Consider the following 11,779-nt stretch of genomic DNA (forward strand, 5'->3'; position numbering starts at 1 on the left):
CATCACATCGGTCATTCGTTATGCAGTGCCTGCTCTGGAGCAGGCCTCATGTTCAACCATGGGCAAACAGCCGTGAGGGGAACATACTCACTGCCTCCCCAGATCCGACAGTCAATAGAGGGTGACAGACAAGCAGGGAAGCAACTGGGGACAGTGTGGTTTGTTCCATAGCGGAGGGAAGCACATAAAAGTGCAGCGTAGCCCAGCCTGGCATATCAGGAAAGGCTCTCTGAGAGAAATTCCATCCAGATTGAGGTCTGAATGATGAGCTAGAGGAACTAGATGGACAATAGGTGCAAGGCTGTGCTCCTGCTAAGAGCAAAGCAGGAGCAGAGACCCCAGCATAAGCAGGCAGGCCAAATGAGCAGGTGTGAGGGCAGAAGGGGCCTGGAGAGGTGAGTGGCTCTGTGAGTCAGGCGTGAGGGCTTTATCCCAAGTGAGGACATGAGGGAGCACACATGGGCTACAGAAAAGTCCTACCTACAGTGGGGAGAAGAAACTGGATACTGGCAAGATGAGGCCAGAGACAAATAAGAGGCTGGGGCGGTATCCTATGAGCTGGTCATGACGTGAGAAAGGGGACTGTATTTTGGATTAAAGGACAGTTAGCAGGGAGAGCTGAGAGATTGGGAGCTCTCTGGTATAACTGGGTGGAGGGAGGGACAGGACCCTGCTACCTGTTGACAGCTGTCCTTTTGCCCATCCTGTGTAGGGGTCCTCAGACCTTCTCTGACCGGTTCCCTGCAGGGCACTGACCACCAAGTGCACTGTGACCCTCCAGCTCTACCCTTCTACTGAGTACCTGTCCTCCCCACAGAGGTTTGACTCACATGTCTGGGTTCAGTTGGCTCTAGCATCTTCAGAGTGACAATGGGCAAGTGACCAAACCTTCTTGAATGCCAGGTTATGCATCTATGAAGTGGCAGTGATACTGTACCTGTTGGTGGCCATGGGGTCAATGAGATAAGATATGTAAGGAGTCTAGGTGTATCCAGAACACACAAAGCATTCAGTAAATGGTGTTCTTGTTATTATTATAATGACTCTGTCAACCCTGAAGCTCCTTCTTGGGTCTGTGAATAGGGACAGGGGACATCCCACAGGCATGTGGCCATGACCAGGTGTTGTCCCCTCTCCCGCCCTCTGCTTCCCAAGTGCAAGCAAATGCTGCCTGACATCCCCTCTCTGGGAGTAAGTTGGGAAGGCAGGCAGAGGCGGGTGGCGTGATGGATGGCTTTCGGCAGTTCTGTGATGCGTCAAATGTTTAATGGAAGTCAGCCAAGTGAGCCAGCCCTTCCCGCACCGCAGGGTGCGGGTTTAGGGCCCTCCTCTCTTGCCTTGCTGATGTTCCCTGACGTTCTGGGAGCACCAAAGGCACTTAGGTGCTTTGCCGAGGAAGGAGAGAATATCAAATGAAGCTGAGATCTCCTTTCCTCATCTCTGACAAGGACACGGTCCTTCAGGAAAGGGAAGGAAACTGGGCCAAGCTCCCTCGAATGCAAGAAGGCAGAAAGTTGCTCCAGTGCCAGATACCTGAGCTCACCTCTTCCTGGCTGTGTGACCTCAGCAAGAGTCAAAACCACTCCAGGCCTCAGCTTCTTTTTCTCTAAAATGGGGATAATAATAATAATCCCTATTTTATAGGGATGTTGTAGGATTAAACGTGAAAACAAATACAAAGAACTATAATGGTACCTGGAATACAGTTGGTGCTCAATCAGAGCTAGCTTTAATAGCAGGGGAAAGAAACAAAGATTAGGTAATACGAGCTGCTGGCCTGCCCTATTGCCAATGTGTTGTGTGACCCCAAGTAAGTCCCCTGCTCTCTCTGGTCCTGGGTCTCCTCACTCTGGACCGAGGATTTTGGTCTCCATAATGACCCAGGGCTCCTCTTTGCACACAGTCAGGGCCACACCTGCCTGTGACCAACAGGGACTCACATACCTGGGCTCAGGGTAGCTTTTCCAGAGAGCCTTCTCAGTTCTGGTCCTGTGAAAGCCAAATTCATCATCTGATGAGCAATGATGTTCAGACAGTGGAAAGCAACAAATGAAAAAAGGACTGGCTTCCATCACATCCCGCCCCTCTCTCCCCATTTTCCGCAGCATGATACCTGCCCATCACTCCCTTCCCTGAAGGCTGGTTTTCTTGATTCTTCCCCTCTGCCCATTCTTACCTCCAAGACTTTTGTCTACTCTCCTTGTTCCCCTACTCTCCTAATCCTTCCCCCTGTCAAACCCAGTCCAATCCACACCTATTCCCGGCAGCCTTCCAGCTCAAGTGGACATTCTCCTTCCTGGCCACCGCCCCCCCGCCGCCCCCCCCCCACACACACACACAGGACAGACCATCAGCATTGCATATTTTGGAGGAACATGATAAAGTGAGGTAAAATTGAACAGAATAAGATGAGGTAAGGTAGAGCAGCGCTGTTGACCAGAAATGATGTGCCAGAACCAGAGCACTGGGTCATGTCCAACAAGCCATTAGTGGAGACAGGGCACTCCATTACAACGATATAATAATATCCATCCTGCATGGGTACAATACACCTGCCAAGCACTATCTCAGTCAATCTGTACAACCCATTTTGCAGATGAGGAAAATCCATGTGAATAAAACGTACATGGACTAGAAAGTAAGTGGCAGAACCAGGGTTCCCACTGAGCCCATCGCCTCCAGGGCCTACACCATTCACCACAGTCACAGGCTCTCTGGTCTCCCTTTCTAGACAGGTCTGTGGCCAGAATGCACAGGGAGATAAGGCTGGAAGCTCAGAAATACAGCGGGCCCTAGAGGCAACACCATGCACACCATAAGCTCTCTCGGGAAAGGTTTAGTCAAGTCATCCTACCCTCCTCCTCACTGGGCCCCTTTTGCTAGGGAAATTTCCTCCACTGGGCCTTAACAACCACTTGGTCTCTAACTATAACGCCGCAGTGATAAACTTGGTAGGCACTTGAAAAGTCTACTTTTGGAAGATTTTGTTTCCAAAGGAAATATTTCCAAAAGTGACAGGCAAGGTTTGGGCTGCCAGGAAGCCCTCTTGGGTACTGGTGGTCACCATCACACACACCCTCCCACCAACCACAACTTGACAGCATCACCTTGGCTATATGGCAGGTTTCTGAAAACGCGCAGACCCCCACCTCCCCTGTTTAGAACACCAGCATGTGGGGGCAGGTTTGCCCCTTGAGCTGCTGGCCGCCTGGATTTCTAACTGCCAACTTCAATTCGCTTTCCTTCCTCTCCAGCACCTCTCTCTCCCCCAGTAAATAGCCCTAAGCTGGCTGTCCTGATAAACTGGGGGCTTAGGGACTTTCTTCAAGTGCCTTGTAAATGGAAGCGTCTCAGACCGACAGCTCTCAGTGTTCAATGAGATTATATTTCTTATTTAAATAGCTGATTGGAGGATTGGTTTCAAAGTAAGATGCTGTATGCCCAAGGCCTCCTCTGGGCTCCTGGGGAGAAGCAATATTGTGTGGCATTGTGCAGCTGCAGGAGCCTCTCCTTCGAGCTCCCGCTCCCATTCAGATGCCTCCAGGATGGGGGGAGACTGGCTAGTGGGGGATAAAAGCCTCCTCCTCTCCTGGTTTAGGGAGCTGGAGATTATGCCTTTCATTGGCGAGCGTCTTCTCCAGGGCTCCCCACCATGCTCTGCACCAGTTGTCGCCCCTCTCAAAGCGAAGGGGAGATAAAAGGCAATGTGCTCGCTTCATCCCACCTCCAGGGAAAGCTCCAATCAGTCTTTTGTCAGTGGAGGATAAGCGCCACCATTTTAGGAAGGTTTGTTGTTCAGCATGCTCTGCTGGAAGGTTTTGTGCAGACCCTTTCCCCATTTGTGCTATGGTTTCCCTGGCCCCGTGCTGGGCCCTGGGCGGGCCGATGCATGCTTTTCTTATTCAGTACCCACGCCCAGCCCTGAGAGGGGTGGCATCATCTTGAGTAGCAGGCAACCTTTGAGAAGGGCAAGGTTTGCACAGGACCAAATTCTGCCTGAACAGTGCCGTGCAAATCCTGCAAGGGCCTAAGCTCTTTGCTTAGAGCAAATTTGCAGTTAATTGTGTGTCAAAATAACATATTAGTAACAGCAGCGTCTGGACTGTGTGCAATTCCTCTCCTTTCAAGTCTTTGTCTGCCCGGGGCCGGAGGGGCTTGTCAGGGCATCTTTGAGACAGGCTGGTGGCCCCATCAAAAGCAGCCCCAGAATCTTAGTGACTGGCCCAGAGCCCTGGACAAGATAAAAGGCCAGTGGTGGCCTTGCAGAATGCCCAGCTCTGTCTGCAGGGCCACACGGGGCTGGTGATCTTCGTTACTGGCAGCTGCAGCACAGGGGCAGGCGGTTTGGTATGCCAGGCACATCCAGCGCCTTGTGCATCCAGGGACCGCAATCAGGTAGCTGATGGGGATGCAAGTCACATCGCCTGGGCCATTGCCGCAGTGAACTGATTCATGCTGCTACTTTGAGGCGAGGATAAGGGACAGCAGGGCCCAGAGACGACCAGACTGGCTTTATTATACAGCTGCTGTTTTCAAGCTGGAATATTCCAGCCTCTCCTGCTCCCTCTCTTTCTGCCGAGCCACGCTTCCTGCCTACCTGCAATGACAGTGCTCATTCTGGCCCCTGGCTTTGGCTGAACAATGGCATTATGCGATGCATAAAGAGTACCCGGGCAACCGAGACAGGCATGGCTTAATTCGCTCAGTGCCCAGTGGCTTTTGAACGCCCTTGCATTCAGCTTTCATCCTGAGCAGCCCTAGCCCTCCCCTACCCTTTATTTCTCATCCCTCCCCATCACAAGCTTCCCTCGGTTCCTAAACAGGTCTGCAACGGATCTGATGGCTGTGAAATGAGGGATGCAAAGGAAAGGAAGACAAGAGCACTCTAACTGGAAAAGACTCCTGGCTGTGGGCAAGGAGACCTGGGTTTTGGTCTCAGTCTGGCCATCAACTTACCGGGTGGCCTCAGCTCTGAGTCCCAAGTCTGTGTCAGCAAATAAGAGAAATGGGAACAAAGTTCCAGAAAGGCTTTTCCAATTCTAACATTCTGTGATTTGGATACACACACCATTGTTCTGGCTTCGCTTATTGATAGTGAAGGGTCCTTCACTGTACCAGTGATATTCTCCTTGACTGTGACCTATAACAGGGTCACAGGTCAAGACAGTAAATGAGTAAAAGAATCTAGATGATACCCATGGCACATTGGTGCCCACCTGACCTGTCTAAAGCAGCAACCACTACTCAGCTCCAACTTGTTGGAATAAGAAGCCCAGTCTTGTGAGGTCTCTAATTTTTTAAAGAAGAAATCAGACATTTTAAAAGGTTAGCTCAATTTCTTGTAACATAGAAGGTCAAACAAAAGCTATCGGGGACCTTATCTGCTCAGCAGGCTTCCAAATGACAAAGTCAGGAACTGACAGGGCTACTGCATATCTCAGCTCCAGGGGCACCATCATATAGAGCCCTGGAGTTGTTAAGGGGTGTTCCTGGGACCAGACAAATTATACTGAGCAAGGTATCCCATTATGTTTTGAGAAAAGAGAAAAGGAGAGGAAAGGAGAAGCAAGAGAAAAGGGGAAGAGAGGGGAGGAGAGGGGAGAAACCAAGACTGGGCCCAAAATCTTCAGATACCCTGTCATCTAACAGGGTATCATCTGGGCTAACCGATGATCCCCTTTCCAGAAGTAAGGGAAATGATCCTATGTAGCCTGCTGGATCTCACCTCTTTGCCACCCCTGCCACTCAACCAAGTAAGGCCAGACGATGCCCCTAGATTCCCAGCAACCCCACTCTATGCAGCTGAGGAAATTATTCCACTGCCTAAGTTCCCTGCCCAGACAGACACTTGGTTCCTATACTTCAGGGGCCTCAGTCTCCAAATCCTACCTTCCTGATACAAGCCCTCACAGCAGAGGGCATCTCCAGGCAATGGCACGTGAAGATCCCAGGACCTGGAAGGGACTGCGGGAATGCTTCAAGCAGACCTTTCCCGTGGAATCTCAAATTGGTCATGATATTCCATCAACTTACCTTATAAAATTTATCCTACTGAAGAGATGCCACCTCTTAATAACATACCTGGAGGTCTCTGAAGCCACAAGTTTATATCATTTCAACAAGTATTGAACAAATAATATTTGCCAGCACTAAGAAAAAATACTTGGTACAACGAACTCCTTGAGGGCTGGGAGAAAAGACAAGCTCATATACACATTCAGTTCAATAACAACCAGGGAGCAGGCAATCTGGGGCTACATGCAACTGTTTTCTCTATTGATAGAGGGATCACTATATTACGGCACCAGACTTGCTGTCAAAAACATCTTCACAGGCACAGCATTACTATAGGAGACATAAGGCTGACTTTCTAACTCATCACTGTAATACAAAATCAAAACCCTCTGTAGGACATGGATCAGACTGCCATGGGAGGTGAGAAAAGAAAGAGGTGGTATTTGATCTCTTCTCTAAACATACAAGTGGAAGTAGAGAAAGAGTACCCCTCCCCACCAAAGGAGTGGGGTGCCTCAGAGAGAGCAAAGATGGTAGTAAATGCAGAAACTGGGAGGACTTAGATGGTCTGTTGGGTGAGTGGTCCCAAGCTCCAGAGAAGTTCAGGCTGGCTAGAGCAGTGGGAACAGAAAAGGAGAGCGTTGGGGAAAAAGGTGAGAGAAGTTGATTAAGGCCCAATCATGATGAGCCCCAGGCAGACAGAATAGTATGGGTTTTATTCTGTAAGCAATGGGAGCCATCGAATATTCATTGAGGGGAGGGATTCCATTATAACTGGGTTTCAGAATGAGCCTCCCCCAGCTACATGGAGAGCAGACTGGAAGCTAGGAGAGTGGCCAGGAGACAGAAACAGTAGACCAGGGGAGAGCATGACAGCCTGAACCAGGGCAGTGGTGGTAAGTAAAGGACATGGTACAGAGAAAGAATTGAACTGGTGGTTGGCCACTAGGGGTAATGATCAAAGATGGCTGCAACGTCAGGAAGGATGATGGTGCCACCCCCAGAAGGAGGAGGAAGAACAGGTTTGGGAGAGAAGATGATTTCAGACCCAAGCTCCGGATAATTTATCAATCAAGACCAATGAGTAACTTCAGGGCTTAGCTCTTTGGGTTAGAGGGCACTAGAAGAGCTTGCATGGGCAAGGGGGGTCTGAATCTGGAGGATACTGGGCAGCATAATTCCCAAGGGGACACCAGAAAGGAGCCACCAGCCCACCAACACTCCCCAATCACTGTCCAATGGGCCTGGGGCCAAGCTCTGAACTCCAGTCTCAAGGGGCCTGTGAGGCCCTGAACACTTAATGCGGACCATAAATATTTGCCTGGTTAAGAGCCCCAACTGGAGGCTCAGCAATAGCTCTTCTACATGTGATAGTCGACACATCTTTCATGGAGGGCTTAAGGAGGGAAACCATCTCAAGTGATGGCACTTCACACTTGGCACTTGACATTTCTGAGGCACTCCACAGGCATTAGCTAATTAATCCTTGAGTCTGTTTAGCCCCCAAAAGAACTCCCAGAGGCTCCACTTGTACCCCATGTGTGAGGAGTTTCACACCCTCCCGAGGTTCAGATTATGGAGCGCAGGGAGACAGCTTTGCAGGTAGCCACTCGCCCGCTCTCTCACTTGCAGGTAACTCAAATGTCTGCCAGGCAAACATCAAGGGATCCTGAGAGATGAGGTTTTCACTGTGTCAGGTGCTTCCTGAGAAAGAGATAGGAAGATGGAGAGAGAGACAAGAGACCTACATCTACTCAGTTACTACTAGTGCTGTTGCTGTGTACTTTGTTCTTCGTGGAACATTTTTGGTGTCTTTTCATTTAACTCTCAAAATTTCCCCAAGAGGAGTCTCTGAGACAAGGATTCAAGGGCAAGCAGTTTATTTGGTATGTCATCCCAGGAAGCACCAGTTGGGGAGAGGGAAAGGGAGACAAAGAAGAGACAGAAGCCAGCAGAAGGTATATAGTGGAGACTCCACTACTGTGGGCAGCAAGGCTCTACCCACTGGGCACTCTGGAGATGTACAGAGCACACCTCAATCATCCCATTGAGGGGTCAGGGAGCTTGGAGATTTGTCCTTAACTCCTGTCAGTCACAGATTGAGTTTTGTTCCCAGGGCATTAACTCCCCACCACATCTGGCCCATGTCACGTGTGTCCTCAGATGAACCCAAAAGCCCTTAGACAAATATTCCCAGGTACTAGCAACAGACACAGCTAGGGTGAAGTGGATAGGAATGGTCAGAGCCGAGAGATACAGACAAAGCACCAGCAGCATCTGGTGTAATACCACTCTTCCTATTTTCATAGATGAGGAACCCAAGGCTCAGAGATGGGACCTACTTAGCCAAGATCACACAAATAGAAAGGGGTGGGGCCTAAACATGAACCAAGTCAGTTTGCCTCCAAAGTGTTACTTCTCTCCACTGAGTACCACTGTCTCCCAAGTCTAGCTTTCTTCTCCCTTTTTTTCTCCTCATCCTTGAAACATACAAAGGACAGCCCTGTCTGCTAACAGTGTCCCCCCTCCCTGAACCTCTCTCAGACATCTGACTCTTTTGAGCAGGTTTCCCTGAGATAAAAGCTTGATGACAGATCTGCCTTTTGACAAAGTCTGGAACCAAACAAGGCACCCCTTCCTGGGCAGCATCTATTCTTCCTTTAGTAAGTCCCATCTTCTCCTTGGCCTTTTAATGCATTTGATAACTTTGTGAAGTGCAGACATGCAGGGTTTCAAAGGGCTGTAAATTCCCCATCCTGATGCCACAGCTACCGCTACTGGGTTTGTGTTCTGTTTTTGCTTGCACAGGCCAGGGGTGAGCGTTTGTCACTGGTTGGAGAACTGAATTTGGCAGAAGAGATTTCTGTGCATTTTCTGTGCATTAATTTGCCAAGCACGTTTTCCCAACAGAAATGCTAAGGACAGCAGCCAAGTGTAAAGGGGTACATGTCACCTGGCAATCATGAGCAAACAATCCTCTATAGGTGGTTCCCTCTAACCCTAAGAAGAAATGCAATATTTCTCTGCTTTTACACCCTAAAAGGCACTATATTCTCCTCTCCGATTATCATTGTCCCATCAGAGTCTAGGCCAGGAGGGAAGCTGGGGGTCAAGGAGGTGGTGGGCCAGAGAGGGGAAGAGATCTGGAATCAAGCATGTCCTCTAGGGTGAGGCGCATACCTATCCCAGCTACCAGGAATAGAAAATTCATAGGTAAACAGGAGTGGCAGTAAGTGAGAATGGCCAGTAAAGAGCATCAGGTAGGGACAAGTACAGGTAATAGGCAAGAGAATGACCTGAAATCTCAGAAAGAGAAATAGGCAGAGATCAGGCAGGTAGACTGGCAGCCGTAATAGCCTTTCTCTTTCAAAGGTGTGCTGGAGATGGCTCACACCGTTCTCAAATGGCAATTATTAAATTTTCAGAAACTCTACAAGTAATTAAACATAGCCATTATTAAAAATTAAATTATATGAGCTCACAACTAAATGAATTATATTAAGAACAGATTAAAAGTACTCAAAACTTTATTTCTTAATTATCTTACTACATCTTACTATTATCTGTATTGTTGAGTTTATTTACATCTATTGTATCTGTATGATGGAAATTCTTTATAGCAGCTATTGCATAGCTCTTGAAATTACTCATGTTGATAATATTTATACCATGAAATTGGCAAACACTAAAAATTTGGGCTTCTTTTCTTTCTTTTTTTTGAAAGGCCAGTGTTTACTAGCATTTACCAGCACACTACTGGTAATTGCTACTCTAAATCAAACACTTCCTACGTGGCACCATGCTAGACACCTCACGTTTATTATATACCAATCTAGGCAGCGCACACCTATATGACATGCCAATTGTTAAAATATTGAATTATTTTCATTTTGGTTGGTAAATAGCTGCTGTCTCAAGCTCCTGTGTGTCTTCCTTTCTCTAGCCACCCAGCTCCTCCCCCATGCTACTAAAGGTTAGTGCCTGAGGCCACTCTAGTGCTAGCTAATGGCAAGTGTTCATAAAGTGCAGATTGTTGATATTTTTCCATAACCTCTGTTTACAATTATCCCACAGTTTGGTATTATCATTATCTCTGTTTTATAGATAAAGAAGCTGAGACTCTGAGAAAAAAAAAAACTCACTCAGAGTTACACAGCTGGTAAGAAACAGAGTTGGGATGAATCCTGAACCCAGCCAGTGTTCCCAGCCATGGGGCCACACTATTTCTCATCAGCATAGAGGTCTAGAAGCTACTGGCAGGGGCTAGCCTCCAAGCCCTGGGAGAAAAATAGAGTGAAATGAGGTCTCTCCTCAGGTTAGCTGGTAGGGTCCTGGGCTTAGGAGACCAACGGAAGGACCAAGTTAGTAAAACAGTGAGGCCTATCTCATGAAGAAGGCAAGCCCTAGCTACTAGAATCAGACAGCACACCAGAGAGTGCCCAGTAGCAAGGATGTCTTAAGATCTAGTCTAGAACTCTTGAGGTCTCAAAAGAAGACTAGCCCAGAAAGCCAGGGTAGTTCAGGAGACTGGCCCAGAAAGCCAAGGTGGTTCAGCTGGAGAGAGAAAAAAATGGCATAGATGATAGAGGCTCTGTTTATCCCTCTGGTGACCAAATCAAAGTTGTGATGGAAACAAGGAGCAGCAGCAAGGAAAAATAGCCTGGGATCTAGATGAACAAGCCATACAACTACAGAGAAGTCCAAGAAAGCACCTTGCAATGGCAGAAGGTAGGACGGCGCGAGGACATGGAGCTGCCTGGTCTCGAGCCAGTAAGTGAGACGGAGGCTGTGGCAAGGGCAGCAGTAGATGCCTCTTAAAAGGGCCACGTCCACAAGCAGATTTTTGCGGTGACAGACCTGCTTACTCTAAGCACCAGTGCAATTCGGCTGCATGCAGGGGGCACCAGGGACTTACAGGGAGACATTGTCAGAGTGAGGGCCAAGGTGAGACTCACCCTGTAAGGAAGAGCCAATGGTGTCCATTGTTCCCTGTTGAGTCCTCCCCCTACCCAGTGCACGGAGACAGCGCCACCATAGCCAAGACATCATCAAACTAGATAACAGAAGTTGCTTTGCCCAGAGGATTCCCTGAAACCCCACCTCCTCCAGCTTGGGGCCCCACCCAAGCCACATCCAGGTATATCCTCAGTGAGTCAGGTGCTCCTTGCTGAACAGTGCCTAGATTCACGCTGTAGGCAGCTGGCCTTGGTTTCTGGTGTGGCCTTTTGAGGCAACTATAAGCACAGCATCTGAGGATTGCTTGCTGAATCTTAACAGGTGGCCCTGGAGGGCTAGAGGCTTGGGCTAAATTTGGCCTGTAGCTGAGGACTGTGGATAGAATTGAGTAATCTAACAGATGCAGAGTTCAAAACACTGGTTATAAAGATGCTCAATGAACTTTTGGGAAGTGTAGATAAATTCAGTGAGAACTTCACTTCAGAGATAAAAAACATAAAAATGGAAATGGAAATTATAAAAGGGAACCAGTCTGAAATGAAGAACACAAACAAAGGAATAAACAAAGTGAATAAAGAAAAGAATCAAATGCCCTATCAAGAGGACGGGAAAGCCAAGGACACACAATAAGAATGGCAAGAGATAAGGTGTCAAGACTATAAAAATAATTTAAAGAGCATATGGGACACTATTAAGGATCAAAATGTCTGTCTGATCAGCATACCTGAAGGAAAACAAAATGTTGAACAGCTGTTCAAAGAAATAATGATGGAAAACTTCCCTAACCTGGTGAAAGAAATGGACATAA

Source organism: Pteropus alecto, unplaced genomic scaffold (genome assembly GCF_000325575.1).
Source record: "Pteropus alecto unplaced genomic scaffold, ASM32557v1 scaffold155, whole genome shotgun sequence".
Lineage (NCBI taxonomy): Eukaryota > Metazoa > Chordata > Mammalia > Chiroptera > Pteropodidae > Pteropus > Pteropus alecto.